The sequence below is a fragment of the Myotis davidii genome, unplaced genomic scaffold, assembly GCF_000327345.1.
Source record: "Myotis davidii unplaced genomic scaffold, ASM32734v1 scaffold1567, whole genome shotgun sequence".
Classification (NCBI taxonomy): Eukaryota; Metazoa; Chordata; class Mammalia; order Chiroptera; family Vespertilionidae; genus Myotis; species Myotis davidii.
In genome coordinates, this window is record NW_006297578.1 from 163,903 (window position 1) to 181,580 (window position 17,678).

General features: G+C 35.9%; 1 protein-coding gene across 1 annotated transcript in view; it reads left to right on the forward strand.

The window, feature by feature from the left end:
- Window positions 1–17,678, forward strand: part of TRPC5 (transient receptor potential cation channel subfamily C member 5) — a 274,908-nt gene that overhangs the window by 129,631 nt on the left and 127,599 nt on the right. The window contains exon 2 of the mRNA XM_006773297.2: window positions 7,455–7,596. The gene's annotated coding sequence lies outside the window, so the exon portion shown is untranslated. The remainder of the gene's footprint in view (window positions 1–7,454; window positions 7,597–17,678) is intronic.

Consider the following 17,678-nt stretch of genomic DNA (forward strand, 5'->3'; position numbering starts at 1 on the left):
TTATGGTTGGGGGTCACCACAACATGAGGAACTGTATTAAAGGGTTGTGGCATTAGGAAGGTTGAGAACCTCTGCTCTAAGATTTTTAATCACTGCTTCAATTTCTTCAGTAGTTATCAGCCTATTCAGGTTTTTTTTATTCTTCCTGATTAAGTTTTGGGAGATTGTATTTTTCTAAGAATATGTCCATCTCATCTAAGTTGTCCAGTTTGTGGAATAAAGTTGTTCATAGTATTTTTTCATAATCATTTCTTTTTCTGTGGGATTGGTTGTTACTTCACTTCTTTCATTTCTGATTTTGTTTATTTGGTTCATTTCTCTTTGCTCCTTGGTGGGCCTGGCTAGAGGTTCATCAGTCTTTCAAAGAACCAGCTCTTGGTTTTGTTGATCTTTCGTATTTTGTTTGTTTGGTTGGTTTTTTTCTGTGTTTGGGGTTTGTTTTGGGTTTTTATTTTTTTTTGTCTCTGTGTTGTTTATTTCCGTTCTGAACTATATTATTACCTTCCATCTGCTGACTCTGGGCTTTTCTTGTTGCTCTCTTTCTAAATCTTCGAGTCGTAGGGTTAGATAATTTATTACCTTTTTTTTTTTTTTTTTTTTTTTTTTTTTTTTTTTTTTTTTTAAAAAAAAGTTTTTTTTAAAACCTGGCACAGGAAAGCAGTGACATTCTACATGAGCCAAAATAGCCAGTCTTTCTCTGCAAATACAGTAGGAGCAATTTAATTCCATGAAGAATAAACTAATTCAACAAACTTTCCTTTTTATTTCTTTTTTGATCTCATTGGTAACCCAATCATTGTTTAATAGCATGTTGTTTAGCCTCCAGTTGTTTGATTTTTTCATTGTTTTTGTTGTAGTTGATTTCTTATTTTATGCCAGTGTGATCTGAGAAGATGCTTGATATGATTTCTATCTTCTTGAATTTCAAGAGACTTTGCCTGTGCCCCAATAGGTGGTCTATCTTTGAAAATGACCCATGTACACTGGACAAGAATGTATATTCTATGGCTTTGGGGTGACATGTTCTGAAGATGTCATTTAATTCCATCTGATCTAGTGAGTCATTTAGGATTGATGTTTCTTTGCTGATTTTTTGTTTAGCAGATTTGTCCAGTGGTGTTAGTGTGTTATTAATGTCCCCTACTATGACTGTATTGCTGTAAATATCTCCCTTGATATCCTTCAGAAGTCCGTTTTATGTATTTGGATCCTCCTGTATTGGGTGCATATATGTTCACCAGAGTTATATCTTCTTGTTGAATTGCTCCATTTAGTATTATGAAGTGGCCTTCCTTATCTCTTGTTATGTTCTTCACTTTGAGGTCTAATTTTTTAGATATAATTATTGCTACACCACCTTTTTTTTCTCATTTCCATTTGCCTGAAAAACCTTTTTCCATCCCTTCACCATTAGTCTGTGTGAGTCCTTTGTTCTGAGGTGGGTCTCCTGTACACAGAAGATATATGGTCATGTTTTCTTATCTACTCAGCTACCCTATGTCTTTTGATTGGGGCATTCAATCCATCTACATTTAAAGTTATTATTGATAGGCAGTTGTACGTTGTTATTTTTATTCTTTATGCCCGTGTTCTTTCTTCCCTTCCTATTTCTTCTTTTTACAGCAGATCCTTTAGCATTTCTTGCATTGCTGGTTTGGTGGTAATAAACTGCCTCAGTCTTTATTTGTCTCTGAAGCTCTGGATTTCACCTTCAACTTTGATTTGATAGCCTTGCTGGGTACAGTATTTTTGGCTTCAGACCCTTGCTTTGCATGACTTTGTATATTTCGTTCCATTCCCTTCTGGCCTGATGTGTTTCTGTTGATAAATCAGTGGATAGTCTGATTGGAGATCCTTTTTAGGTAGCTTTCTTTCTCTCTCTGGCAGTCTTTAAGATTCTTACTTTGTCATTAGTGTTTGCCAACTAATTATAATGTGTCTTGGTGTCAGTCTTTGGGGTTCATCTTGTTTGGGACTCTGTGAGCTTCTTGAACTTTGTGAGTTTTTTCTTCCCTAGATCAGGGAAGTTTTCTGCCATTATTTGTTCAAATAAGTTTTCTATCCCTTGCTCAGTTTCCTCTCCTTCTGGCACCTCTATTATGTGGATGTTGTTTCGTTTCAAGTTGTCCCAAAGTTCCCTTAGGCTCTCCTCCTGTTTTTTACGTGTTTGTTTTGTTTTTTTTTTTTCCTAGCTGCTGCTCTGCTTCTGTATGTTTTCCTACCTTGTCTTCTAGCTCACTGATGTGGTCCTCTGCTTCTTCCAGTCTACTGTTGATGCTTCCTATTTTGTTCTTTATTGCAGCAATGTCATTTTTCATTTTTTCTTGGTTCTTCAGTTCCTCTTGGTTCTTACACATATTTTTGAATTTGTCTTCCATGATTTTCAGTGTCTTTATGACCATTGCTCTGAATTCTTTCTCTGACAGATTTCTTGCCTCCATATTGTTTACTTCCTTTTCCAGTGATCCCTCCTTTTCTTTCATATGTGGGCTGTTTCTTTTTCTCCCCATGATCACTCCTCTCAGGGTGTCTGATTATGTAGCTCTCTCTCTTGTGTTGACTCTCTAAGCCAGTGGTTCTCAACCTTGGCTGCACATTAGAATCACCTGGGAATCTTTTTAAAATCCTGTTTTCTGGTCCTTTTCCTTTTTTTTTCCAAGAGCCGCATGTGGCTTGCGAGCCACAGTTTGCCAACCACTGCTCTAGGCTATCTCTGACCTTTCCATCCACAGATTGCCTCACCAGCTGTGTTTACTTCGCCAATTCCAGGTGGATGTTATTTGATTCAGCTGTTCCTTCTATCTGCTCTGTGAGAAGGTGCAGGACCCATCCGCATATTTGGCGCCACTTTGTCTCTCCCTAGACAAACTTTTTAGGCATTCATGGTCGGGGAGGCTGGAGCCTCAGTGTTTCTGGGTTTGCAGCTGAGGCAGCTGGACCCTGGGCGTTGCGGTTGTAGGGCCCCAAGAAGTATCTGAGGTCTCCCTGGTTAAAGGTAAGGCTGGGCTTCTGATCACAGCCGCTCTCCCTTTCAGATGGCATGGTCTCTGCAGCAGAGCTGGCTGCTCAGTGAGAGATTTCAGCAGTAGTAGTGGCTGTGTGGCCAGGGGAGCCTGGTCCGCCAGTCCCCAACAGTCCTGTGGATATAACTGTCCCTCACTCACAAATACAGACAATCCCCTGCACGTCCATGCACTCTCCTTTCGCTTCTCACTCACACACTATCTTGCAGCCTGCCATCCCATCAGCAGCCATCTTGGATCTCTTTGAACTTATCTTTTTTTTTACTTGATTTTAAAATAATATATTAAAATTGTACTTGGGGGGGTGTATATGCAGAATGTACAACCTTTTTAACACTTTGAGGAAGAAGAGTACTAGGAGCTAAATCAAACTCCTCTAACAATAATCAGCAATTCCTGTGAACATACTGACATCCTCCCCTAACACAAAATATGTACCACCCCCAAATCACCGAATAAAGAACCTTAACTTCCTCCTAACCCCAAACCCAAGGCAACCTCTCACAACCTCTCTCTCCTCTCTCCTCTCTCTCTCTCTCTGATGGGGAAAAGAGGTTGCAATTCAGGACCCTGGCCCAAGATTAAAATTGTATCTTCATCCACTCTCTAAAAATGAGTAAACACATTCTTGGTTGAGGGTTGAGTCAGCTTGGGCTACCCTAACAAAATACCAGGGACTGAATGCCTTAAACAACAGAAATTTATTTTCTCAATTTTGCAGGCTAGGAATTCCAAGATGAAGGTGTTAGCTGATTTGGTTACTGGTGAGAGCTTTCTTCTTCTTCTTCTTCTTCTTCTTCTTCTTCTTCTTCTTCTTCTTCTTCTTCTTCTTCTTCTTCTTCTTCTTCTTCTTCTTCTTCTTCTTCTTCTTCTCCTTCTTCAGCACTAGCTGGGTATCTCAGTTGATTAGAACATTATTCTGATACACCAAGGTCGTGGGTTTGATCCCTGGTCAGGACACATACAGGTAACAACCAATGAATGTATGAATAGGTGGAACAACAAATTGATGTTTCTCTTTCTCTCTCCCCTTCCTCACCCTCTCTGAAATAATTTTTTGTTGTTGTTAATCCTCACCTGAGGATATTTTCCCATTGATTTTTAGAGAGAATGAAAGCGAGAGGGAGAGGCAGAGAGAGAAACATTGATGTGAGAGACACATCAATTAGAGTGAGTGAGATCCCTGGGGTATCTTCATATAAGGGTACTAATCCTAGAAGGGACCCACCATTATGATCTCATTTAAACTTAATTATTTCCTTACTCCAAATACAGTCAGACTGTTGCTGGGGTGGCGGAGGGGAGGCAGGGCTTCAACATACAAATTTGGAGGATATAATTTAGTTCATAGCAGTGGGGAGGTTTCTGTTACTTGAAAATATTTTATGCATGGTCCAACTTGGTAAAGGGCACAAGGGCCTAATCTTCTCTGGAGTTCAGCTGAAGCATGGTGACTCCATTTTCAAATACAATGTGAAATGCATCCCTGGGATGGCTGCAGAAATAATTCACACAATGGCTTTTGCTTCAATAATGTATTTCTTAGAGAATTTCTTCACTTCTCCATTTTACACTGAATGGACCAACAAGTGGAAAAAGCCCAAAATATGGAGTAGTTAGAACACTGTTATAAACCTGACTCTGCCTCTTATTAGTCCTTGGGTACTGGAGCAAATCATTACTTTCTATAATGCTGAAAATATTCATCTACTAAAAATGGAAATTAAAAAAAAACTCTGTGAAGTAGGCAAGGATAAGTGAAAGAACCAAATGAAATGATGTATGTAAAATAACTTTGCAATCATAAAGCTCTCGATAAATATCAGGAACTTTTAAACTAAAGAGAGAGTTCAGAGCCTCCTGACTCTTGAGACACATTTCATCTGGGAAAGATGATGGACAAGAAGGACCTTTTGAAAAATATATATTTTTATTTATTTCAGCGAGAGAGGGATAGAAACATCAATGATGAGAGAGAATCACTGATCGGCTGCCTCCTGCACGCTCCACACTGGGGATTGAAACTGCAAGCCAGGCATATGCTCTGACCAGTAATCGAACTGTGATCTCCTGGTTCGTAGGTCAATGCTCAACCACTGACCCATGCTGGCAGGGCAAGAAGGGCCTTTTTAATTGGAGGTACAAAATTCTGAGATACTAGTCCCATACTGCACAGTAAATTGTCAACATAATTTACAGAACTGCTTACTATAAGTAGTACAGGATGACTAATTATATAAATAACACTGAAAAAATTTTCTGGTCAACTGGTAGTCATTAAATTATGGTTCCACAAATCACTGATGTTCTTAAGATTGCACTAAGGTGCTCTACTGCCAAAATCAATATGTGGCAACCACTTCTCAATTTACAGAAACAATTTTAGTTCATGGGGAGAATTTTCTACATTTCAAGTTTTCAGTCACAATTCCTCTTAAAACCTTTAGTTGCTGCTGGCAGACAGCCATACAAATGAACCTGTGGCAAAAGAGCACCTAGAAAAAGCACATCAGGCTTTTATTTGTTTGTGGACACATACTTGTGCCTGCACATAAACTGCTATTACAAATTCCCTGTAGTTATATTATGTATGAAACATGCCATACAACAGTATAGTGATTGGCAGAGGGGAAGGGAGGATAGAAAAAGGTGGAAGAGGGCAAAGGAGGGATAAATGGTAATGGAAGGAGACTTGACTTGGGGTAGTAAACACAGAGTACAATGTACAGATGATGTACTATAGACTTATATACCTGAAACCTATATAATTTTAATTAAACAATGTCACATCAATAAATTAAATAAAATTAAAAAAATAAATAAATGCATGCTTACAATTTCAAAAGAAACTAGGCAGGTGGTAATTTTAATTTAATTGTTATTTTCTATGTGCCCTTATAATGATTTTGTCCCTTCTGGATCTCAAACCATATGCTTAGTTTTAAGTGCTATTTTTTCCATAGATAATGTCTGCTAATTACCCCAAAAGATATTCCGTTTAAAGCAAATTGAAATATTTCAGCCTAAAAGGAACTTAAAAAAACTGTAAAAATTATGATTGTGACAGTAATGGAAGTCTGATTTCATTTTAAATTTAGAACATATTTACTTCCATTGATCTTGCAAAGTTTTTATCCCACTATAATTTAATTTGCTCAGGAACAGCTTTTTTTGTATTTGTTGATCATGGACACTTGGAATTATTCCTAGACAAATTTTCAAAACTCTGAATTTTTGTTGAAATGAACAAAATTACCTCACCCAATCGCAAGAGGGTCCTAAAAGAGAAAACAAAAGCAATCATCTGGTAACAAAACAAAGATGAAGAAGAAAGAAACATACTATCTCAATCTCATCTATAAGAGCCACTTCCCCACAAGGGAAAGTGGGGGAGGGGGATAAGGAGATGCAATAGAGGGCAATTGTAATCTGAGGCAGTCTTGGAAGCAGAAAATTCTGAAAATAAGCTGAAATTTGCAGCCAAGAAGAACACAGTTTCACATCAGCATTTAATCTGGAGAGCAAAGCGTAGATAGAATAAGTAGCTGAGAGAATAGACAGCATGAGAAAACAGGACTTGAGTTACTGTAAGTGAAAGCTTTGCTGGGCAGAGTTTTTGTATGAGTTAGTATGCTCCTCTATTTGCATAGTACTCATTGCATTAAAGTAATGGATGCAAAGGCTCAGCGAATTTGGATTAAATTTATAGCAATATTTTATAGGGTCCACAGAGAGCATCCTGACTTCTATGTGATCTGCTGTTCAAATTTGAGAAGCACTAAAGTTAAATTGTGATGAGAGCCATAGGGAATCATTAATAGGCAACAGAGATACTCTGACAATAGTCCTACTTCTTGGAAGGGGCATAATGGAGAAAAAACCCTCTCTTCTAACAACGCACTCTTCAGAGTCTTTATTAGGTGAAAGATCTTGTGCTGGTTCCCTTTATGATGGAAATCAGTAGAATTCATTAAGATGGCTCTGGACAGTATGACTGCTATTTCTGGGAATCAGCACTCAAGAGGCTGTAGGCATAGGACCCAGAAAATCAGAGCAACCCTATCTTTGGGCTCTCTTCTATTCTACCTTAGGAGCATGGGCATATTATGTTGGGCTGGTCCCAGTGTCAAAGGGAAAGGTGAATTATTGTGGATTATTTAGTTTATTTCATCTACAAAAACAGCCCAGACCAGTAACTGAGTCTCAAATTCACTTTTTAGTCTGCATCAGTCCTGTTTGTCTTTATGGAGTAAACACGGGGCTAACTGATGATAAATGAGTCTCTCACTTAGTGCTATAGCTAATTCAATGGTCTCTAAGTATCATAAATGTTGCTAATACTGTTTAAGCATTTATTATTTTTAATAAATAGTTTATTTAGGGGCTGGCATTCATCTTAGTAATCACCTTTCTATCCCCCTCATTTCACAGAAAAGGGAACAGAGACTTAAAGAAGAAGTAATGTGATTTCCTCAAGTTCATATTTCAAATTAGTAGAAGAGCTGAGACTAGAATCCAGGTCTCATAATTCCCAGGATACTATTCTTTAACCTGCACCACTTTACATGTAGAGGTATGTACCATTATTTCTAGGTAAGTACCCTGACAAATTTTTATTTTTTGTTTTAAAACTTTACTATTATAACATTTCAAGTCCTAATCTTATCTGTTAGGGTAGGCAGGGAGATGGAAAACTCACCAACTTTGCAGGAAATATATCCTGTACAAAAGTTAAAGCCTCTAAGGAACAACAAGGGTGACCTGGTTTTAGAGATTCCAATATGCAAAATGAGAAAGTTGCTAAACAGTCACACTGAAGGAGATTGCATTGTAAGGTAATACTCAGCAGAACTTCTTGAGTGCATTCAAGCATTTAAGATCATTATTTGGCAGAATCCACTGGGACAGAGAAACAGTCAAAATGTTAAGAGCCACTGCCAAATGAAGACCAAGGAGAAAGCAAAATAAGTATCTTTGAACTAAAAATGGAAGTCATGAAGAAATAGAATGTTTGACAAAAACTCTTAGGACGTTAATAACCAGCCCAGTGAAGAGCCTTTCTCAATCACACGGATAGCAGCATTACCACTTTTAGTCACTCAGGCTTAAATGTAATGTGCAGCATAAGTTAAAAAAAAGTCAATAAAATCATAATAACTTTGTGTGGTGTCAGATGGTTACTAGACTTACTGAAGTGATCACATCATAAGGTATATAAATGTTAAATCACTATGCTGTATACCTGAAATGAATATATGTCAATTATCCTATATAATAAAAGGGTAATATGCAAATTGACCTTAACAGCAGAACTACTGGGAATGACTGGTCACTATGACACACTGTGACCAACAGTGGGCAGATGCTCAATGCAGGAGCTGCCCCTTGGTGGTCAGTGCATTCCCACAGGGGGAGCTCTGCTCAGCCACAAGCCAGGCTGATGTCTGTCAGTACAGTGGTGGTGGTGGGAGCCTCTCCCACCTCCTCAGTAGCGCTAAGGATGTCCAACTGCAGCTTAGGCCTCCTCCCCGCTGGCAAGTGGACATCCCCCGAGGGCTCCCAGGCTGCCAAAGGGATGTCTGACTGCCAGCTTAGACCCAATCCCCCCGGGGAGCAGGCCTAAGCCAGCAGGTGGTCAACCCTTAAGGGGTCCCAGACTACGAGAGGGCACAGACTGGGCTGAGGGACCCCCCGCCCCCGAGTGCACAAATTTTTGTGCACCAGGCCTCTAGTACTTTAATGAATAATAAAATTTTAAAAATAAAATAATTTTAAAACTTAGATATCATCTTGAGTTCTCTCTATAGTCTTTTGATTACCAACTCCTGGGTTTTTTTGTTTTGTTTTGTTTTTAGCAAGTCTCATTTTTTCTTCCTTTGAAATAGCTTTAAATTTTTTCTCTTCCTTCTCCATTCTAACTTATAGCAAAAGTTCCATGGTCCTGGTTTTTGACCCAGTAAGTTGATTTCTTGGAAGTTATAATGTGCACATAACTTGAATATACTATATAAAAACCTTTATGTACAAAAGTATCTATCAAAGCATTATTTACAATAGCAGAGATAAATGGAATAAACCCTAAAGATCCTCAAACTATAGACTAGTTTAGTACATTATGGTTAACCTGATCTGACCCAAAAAAATGCTATGTAGTCATTTAATGTGATGTTTTAACATTTGATGTATAAAACATCCTGTATCAGTCTCACTGAGCAGAGCCACTTCCCCACAGGGGAAATGGGGTGGGAAGGCAGGAGATATAAAGAGTACTATTATTACAGATAGGTGAGAAATTCTTATAAAACATCAAGTGAAGAAAACTGGATAGAACATGTATATACAATAACTCATAAAAAGATGCATGGGGGGAGACCAGAAATATTTCTTTATTTTAAGCCACATTGTTATATTTTTATGAGAATCCATGATTTGCTGGCTTAAGTAAATTTTTATAATATTTTATTTTAAAATAATTTCAGACACAGAAAAGTTGTATGAAGACTGCCCATGTACCCCTTCACCAAGATTTCCTAATTCTTAGCATAAAAAAATTTTTAGAGTCCCATTGCCCCCATTTAAGGAAGGTTTGGCAATAAGCTCCTAGGTGAACATTGCCACTTTAGATTCTAATGTAAAAGGGTAACAGAAAGAGGCCAGATACTCATTTTTCAAGGCCTGTGGGTTCTGGGGTCAAAGCCAACCCCAAGACTGATAATCAGATGCAAAACTTTTAAACAATTATACAGCCTACTATTCATTGTAATTAGTGTCATCCCATTCTGCCTTTTCCTTGACTACTTCAAGAAACATCATGCAAAGTGATAATGAGTGTTTAACAAAAGATTTAAAACTCTCCCTTACAGTTGAGTGACTTAATGGAAACAAATATATACTTTTCATTCCAGAGAAAATAAAAAGCATTGATTTAATCCAGTCGCCAGCAGTTCTACATAACTCCTCTGGACACCAACGAGTTGAAAGTCTCACAAAAATAAAAATAGCACATGTCCATAGTCATGAAAATTCATTAGGCAAATGAGAGTACCCACATGTTAACATGGATACTGTATATTTCTACCCTGAATTTGGAAGAGTCCTCTGTATTATAGACAGATGAGAGGTAGAAGAGACAATTGGATCATCCCACACCATCCAATGGAACTTTCTGTAATGATTAAAATGTTCTATATCTGCCCTTTCCAACATGGTAGCCACAAATCATCTATGGTTATTAAAGTGCTTGGAAATGTGACTGGTGCAAATATAGAACTGATTTTTTTTCTTTCATTTAAATTTAAATAGCCACAAGTGGCTAGTGGCTACTGTACTAGATATTGGAGCTCTATACCCTTCTCCACTCTAAGTAGAAATTTGTTCTCCAGTTCCCCTTATCTCTTTGAACTTTCCCTGATGGTCATATCTACTCCCAACAGCTCCAATTACCACTTACAATGATGGCATTCAATCTTGGCTGCATGTTATATTCACCTGGGAAGCTATTTTTAAATGACAATGGTGGAAGGGTTCTGTGACCCAAGCATGAGTATTTTTCAAAAGTTCCACAGATTATTCTAATGTGCAGCCAGGATTGAGAACCTTTTATCAAAATGCTGATGACTCCCAATTCTATATCACCAGATTTCAATGCTGTGCTCCACATGCTGACTGGATCTCTCCTTCCTGATGTCTCCAAAAACCCTCAAAAACCAACCTATCCAGATGGGACATCGTTATCTCCTAGTACCCTCACCCAAGTCCTTCTAACTATAATCATTTGACTTACTTTTACCATTTTTCTATTTGTTTTATATATGTCTATATGTTTTCATGCCTCACTTCCTTCAATACAGCCCTCTTTGTGTTTAATTGATTTTTGTAATGTATCATTTTTATTTAATTCTCATTCTCTATTCTACATATGTTTTTAGTTATTTTTAGTGGTCACCATGGCAATTACAATTAATACCTCTAATTTATAGCAAACTACTTTGAATTACTAACTTAGCTTCAATAATATAAAAAACTTTGTTCCTATGCAGCTACATCCTTCCCCTTTTATGTTGTTATTGTCACAACCTAAATTTTATATATTGTGTATGTACCCATTAACATAGATTTATAATTTTTATTCTATATGTTTGCCTTTTCAGTCATATAGGGGGAACAAAAAAGAAGACTTACAAATAAAAAGTACAATAATACTGGTTTTTATAGTTAGCTATAGAGTTATTTTAAAGGTAACTTTTCTATTTCTTTGCGTGTCTTTTAATTACTATCTAGCCTGAAGGAGTACCACTAGCATTCTTCTAGAACAGGTTTACAGACAATGATCTCCCTCAGCTTCTGTTTCTCTGGGAATGTCTAAATGTGACATTCATTTTTGAAGAATAGTTTTCTAGGATATAGAATGTTTTTGAAAGTTTTTTTTTTTTTTACCTTTGACACTTCAAATGTATCACTCAACAGCCTTGTGGCTTCCATAGTTTCTGAATAGAAATTGGCTGTTAATTTTCCTGAGGAACCCTTAAATATAACAAGTCACATATCTTGCTGCTTTCAAGATCTTATTTTTTTTGACAGTTTGGTTATGATGTGTTTCAGTGTGGAATCTCTTTGAGTTTAGCCATCTTGGAGTTTGTTGGCCTTCTTGAATATATAAATTAATGTGTTTTTATCAAATTTGGGAACTTTTGGATCATTATTTTCTCAAATTTACTTTCTGCCTGTTTCTGTTTCTCCTCTCTTTCTGGGGCACCTATTATGCATCTGTTGGTGATAGTGTCTCACATACCTCTGAGGTGCTATTTACCTCTTTTCATTCTTTTTTACTTTCTGTCCCTCAAACTGGATTATTTCGATTGATATACCTTCAACTTCACTGATTCTTTCTTCTACATGCTCAAATCTACCATTTAGCATTTGGCTAACACTGCTGCAGCGGCTGCTCCAACTCTGAGAAATCCCAAAGAGGGGTAAAAAAAGTCAATCCTCTGAGATTACCCCTCCTTTTCATAGAGCAATTCAATATATAGGAATTGATCAGTCAAAATATACAATCACAATTCTTTGAGAATAAAATCCATATTTCCTTTCATCTTGGCACCAGCAACCCACAATAGAAATGCAGGCCACTATCCCCATGGCTGTCTCTAAGCTAAGGAGTAGGGAATGGTCAGAAGTTCAGTAAAATGCCACAACATCTTCTTACCAAAATTTAGTAGCTTCTTTCTTCACTAAGCACTACTCTGGTTGTAAGTTTTTATTAGATTCCAGAGTTCAAAAAAAGTTGATTCTGGTGGTGTTTTGCTAGGTTAATCATTGCATTAGTGGAGATATGGGTTTTTGAAGTCGCTTACTCTGTCATTTTTAATAATGTCATTTTTTTCTTAATCAAAATTACTTTGAAAATTTTTACACATTTATCCTTTCATTTAAACTTTACTTTCTTGTCCAGCTCCATAAACACAAATGGAATGCTTTTTAAATTTATATCTTAATTTAATAAGAAATTATATTTTTATTAGAGTCTTTCAGTAGCGTACTGTGTTTCCCTATTTTCTTTGGTCTTGTCTTATCACCTTCAGTGACTTCTTTTACATGGATCTTGTTATTTTCGAGGTAAATTTATTCATAGATATCTTAAGATGTCACTAAAGTGCATTGAATTTTTTCCATTTCAATTTATGAGTGATTATGATAACTTGTGTTATCAATTTTTCAAAGTAGTTGATATTTGTATATTTTTCTTACATTCTGTCACCTTACCAAAGAATCTTATTCATTCTACCAGACTTTAAAAGTTTCCTGGGTGTTTATTTATACAAATATATTATCTGCTTATAAAGGTAATTTGTCTCCTCTGTTAAATATTTATAACATTTTCATATCCTCTATTACATTATGCATAACTTTAAAAGAGAATAATAGTGCTGATAATGACATCCCTATCTTGTTTGTGACTTTAATAGCAATGGGTCCAGTATTTCATAATTTATTGTGATTTTTTTATTGATTTGAGGTAAAGAGTCTTTTGTGCATAAGTAGTTAATTTCTATTCCAATTTTTAAGGAATAGATGCTGACTTATATCAAATTATTTTTATTAATATAATCGTGTTTTCTTTCCATTAAATTATAGACTTATTTACTGAATTATATTGAGAATTTCCTTATATTGAACCATGCTTGTATTCTTATGATAAATTCTACTTAGTTATACTGTATTACTCTTCAAATACACTACAGTTTATTTAGAATTTTGGGAACTATTTTCATCGTTGAAATTTGTCTATAGTTTTCATTTGGGGTGCCTTTATTATTTGTTTATCATTAAGATTATGCTAGCTCTGTAAAATTAATAGAGACTTTTTTCTTTTTCTATAATCTGAAATATTTATATATTTGTTTTATTTTAGAGGGAGAGGAAGGGAGATGGTGATAAGCATCAATGTAAGAGAAAAATATAATTTGGCTACATCTTGCATGCCTCCTACGGGAGATTGAGCCTGCAACCAGGGCATGTGCCCAGACTGGTAATCAAACTTGCAACCCTTTGGTGCATGGGATGACAATCAATTGAGCTATCCCAGCCAAAGCTAAAATATTTTTAATATAAAGATACCATCTGTATTTTTTAAGTTTTATATATAGCTATAAAATCACCTGAGCTGAATTAATTTTAATTGGTAGATATTTCAAACTATTTTAATTTTTGCTATTAATGTGTTCAGGATATCTATTTCTGATTTGATTTTGGTAATTTTCCAGAGAATCTTGTCACTTAGAATGATTTTGACATCATATAACAGAAAAACATGCCAAAAGAGGGTTAACAAAAAGGGAGTTTTCATCTCACAATACTGAAAGTCTAGAGGTTGAGCATCTCTCAAATTGATTAATTAAGTGGCTCAGAGATGTCATAAAAGACCAAATTTATGCCATCCTCAGAATGTAGGCTCCAACTTTTAGGTTGTCTATCCTCAGAATCTCAAGGTGGCTACCAAAGTCTTTGTTATCACATGCAATTACAACATTCACAGGCACAACAGGAAATACTTCTTTTTTTACATCTCTTTTTAAGAAAATACAAGGGAAGGAGGGACACAAGGAAAACACCGTTTCCTTGTTTCCCAGGATAAACTTCCTCAGGGTCCCCCCGTCCCCCCTGCTGGAAAGTGGGCAGGGCCAGGGAGCACAGGAAAAAAACTATAGTATACTAGGTGTACCGGTTAATAATGCAGATTTTTTTCAATATATTGATAAATATGCAATTTGATATGTATGCTATTTTGTTGTATTGACAACAAGCGTCAAAACTTCATATGTCAAATTTTCTGAAGATGTTAACATCATAGATCTTTTTATGCTTAAGAATGTCAAATTTCGTGCCAAAAAACAGAGCATTTGTGGGAAGTTTTAATTCATGCCAGAAGACACAGCAAAGTAATTTTGCTTCATGATAACGCACCATCACACACTTCAAAACTAGTCAAAGACACATTAAAAGATTTTGCCTGGGAAGTATTAACCCACCCACCGTATTCACAAGACCTTGCTCCTTCAGATTACCACTTGTTCTGATCGATGGCACACGTACTTTCTAAGCAGCACTTCAAAACATACGAAGAAGTTGCAAATTGGGTCTCTAAATGGTTTTCCTCAAAACAAGAAAAGTTCTATTGGGATGGTATCCACAAATTATCTGAAAGATGGGGGAAATGTGTAGCTAGCGATGGACATTACTTTGAATAAAGCACTTTTGATGTTTCTCTTGAAATTATAGTGTTTTCTTTGATTACAAAATCCACATTATTAACCAGTACAGCTAATATATGCAACTTCACTTTTTATAAAACTAACGGCAACCACACATAGAAATTCCCCAAACAAGACACAGATCCAGAGACAGAGAAGCATCAATCAGACCATCAAACTTCAGAGGGAAGGTAAGGGAGGGTGGAGGTAAGAGGGAGAGATCAACCAAAGGACTTGTATGCATGCATATAAGCCTAACCTATGGACAGACACCAGGGTGGTGAGGGCATGAGTGGGGGGCATTAAGGGGGCAGTGGGGGAATAAGGACACATATGTAATACCTTAATCAATAAAGAAAAAAAAATTTTAAAAAATCAATGAAACCAAGAACTGGTTCTTTGAAAACATAAACAATATTGAGAATAGAAGAAAGATATATGGAATATGACCAAACAAAAACAGATAGAAGCATAAAGAAAAAGAACCAATGAGGCAGAGTTACCAGAAAACAAAAGATAAAATGGCTATAGGAAATCCTCATACATCAATAATTACCCTAAATGTAAATGGTCTAAATTCACCAGTAAAGAGGCACAGAGTAGCAGAGTGGATCAAAAAACAAAACCCAACCATACGCTTCCTATAAAAGACACATCTAAACAGCAGAGACAAAGGTAGATTCAAAGTCAAAGGGTAGAAAATGATTTTCCAAGCAAATAACATTCACAAGAAAAGCAGGTGTAGACATACTTATATATGACAAAATAGATCTCAAAGTAACAAAGATAACAAGAGACAAAGATGGATACTTTATGATGATAAAGGGAAGAAAATATAACACTTTTTAATATATATGCACCCAACCAGGGAGCACCAAAATATATTAAACAGTTACAAAACTAAAGGGAGAAACAGATCAAAACACAATTATAGTTGAAGACCTTAATACTCCATTGACAGCTCTAGATAGATCAACCAAACAAATCCTAACCAAAATACTAGCTAATCAAACACATAAGTACATCCAAAAAAATAATACATCACGATCAAGTGGGATTCATTACAGGGGCACAAAGATGGTTCAGCATTTGCAAATCAATCAACATAATACACCACATTAACAAAAGAAAGGATTAAAAAGAAGTAGCAACCTTAAATGAAACACTAAACCAAATAGATATAATCAAGATTTAGAGAACATTTCATCCCAGAACATCAGATTATGCATTTTTCTCCAGTGCACATGGAACATTCTCAAGGATAGACCATATGTTGGGTCACAGAACAAGCATCAACAAATTCGAAAAGATTAAAATTATTCCAAGTATATTTTCTGACCACGATGCCATAAAATTAGAAATCAACTGCAAAAAAGGAGGTTAAAAAAATCTACAAATACATGGAGATTAGACAACATACTAGTAAAAAATGACTGGGTCAAAGAATAAATGAAAGATGAGATCAAAAGATACAGAGAGACAAAGGAGAATGATAACACAACATATCAAAACCTGGGATGCAGCGAAAGCTGTAATAAGAGAGAAGTTTATATCACTACAGGCCTATCTCAAGAAACAAGAGAAATTCGAAGTAGACAACCTAATATCACACCTTAAAAAACTAGAAAAAAGAAGAACAAAAGCAACCAAAAGTTAACAGGAGAAAGGAAATAATAAAAATCAGAACAGAATTAAATGAAATAGAGAACAAAAAGACTATACAAAAAATCAATAAAACAAAGAACTGGTTCTTTGGAAAGATTAATAAAATTGACAAACCCCTGACTTGTCAATAAGGAAATAAGGGAAAAGACCCATATAAACAAAATCAGAAGAACAAAAGCAACCAAAAGTTAACAGGAGAAAGGAAATAATAAAAATCAGAACAGAATTAAATGAAATAGAGAACAAAAAGACTATACAAAAAATCAATAAAACAAAGAACTGGTTCTTTGGAAAGATTAATAAAATTGACAAACCCCTGACTTGTCAATAAGGAAATAAGGGAAAAGACCCATATAAACAAAATCAGAAATGAGAGAGGAGAGATATCCACAGACATCACAGATATACAAAGGGTCATACTAGAATAATATGAAAGACTTTATGTCACCATAACCTAGAAGACATGGATAAGTTCCTAGAAGTATATAAACTTCCTAGAATAAATCATAAAGAACTGGAAAATCTAAATATTTCAATGAAGCCAATAAAACTCTGATACCAAAATCTGGCAAAGATAACACGGACACACACACACACACACACACACACACACACACACACACACACAATATAATAAAAAATAAAAAAAAAAAAAATAAAAAAAACTACAAACCAATATCCCTGATGAATACATACTCAAAAATCCTAACCAAAATACTATCTAATTGAACACATAAGTACATCCAAAACATAATACATCATGATCAAGTGGGATTCATTCCAGGGACACAAGGATGGTTCAGCATTTGCAGAACAAAGGATCATACTAGAATATTATGAAAGCCTTTATGCCACCAAATTAAATAACCTAAAAGAAATGGATAAGTTCCTATACATATATAACCTTCCTAGACTAAATGGAAGAAATGGAAAATCTAAATAGACCGATCAGCCATGAGGAAATTGAAACAACCATCAAAATCTCCCAAAAAACAAAAGTCCAGGACCGGATGGCTTCACCAGTGAATTCTACCAAATATTCAAGGAAAAATTAAAGCCTATTTTTTGCCAACTTTTTCAAAAAATTGAAGAAGAGGCAATACTTCCTAACACTTTCAATGAAGCCAATAAAACTCTGATACCAAAATCTGGCAAAGATAACACGGACACACACACACACACACACACACACACACACACACACACACAATATAATAAAAAATAAAAAAAACTACAA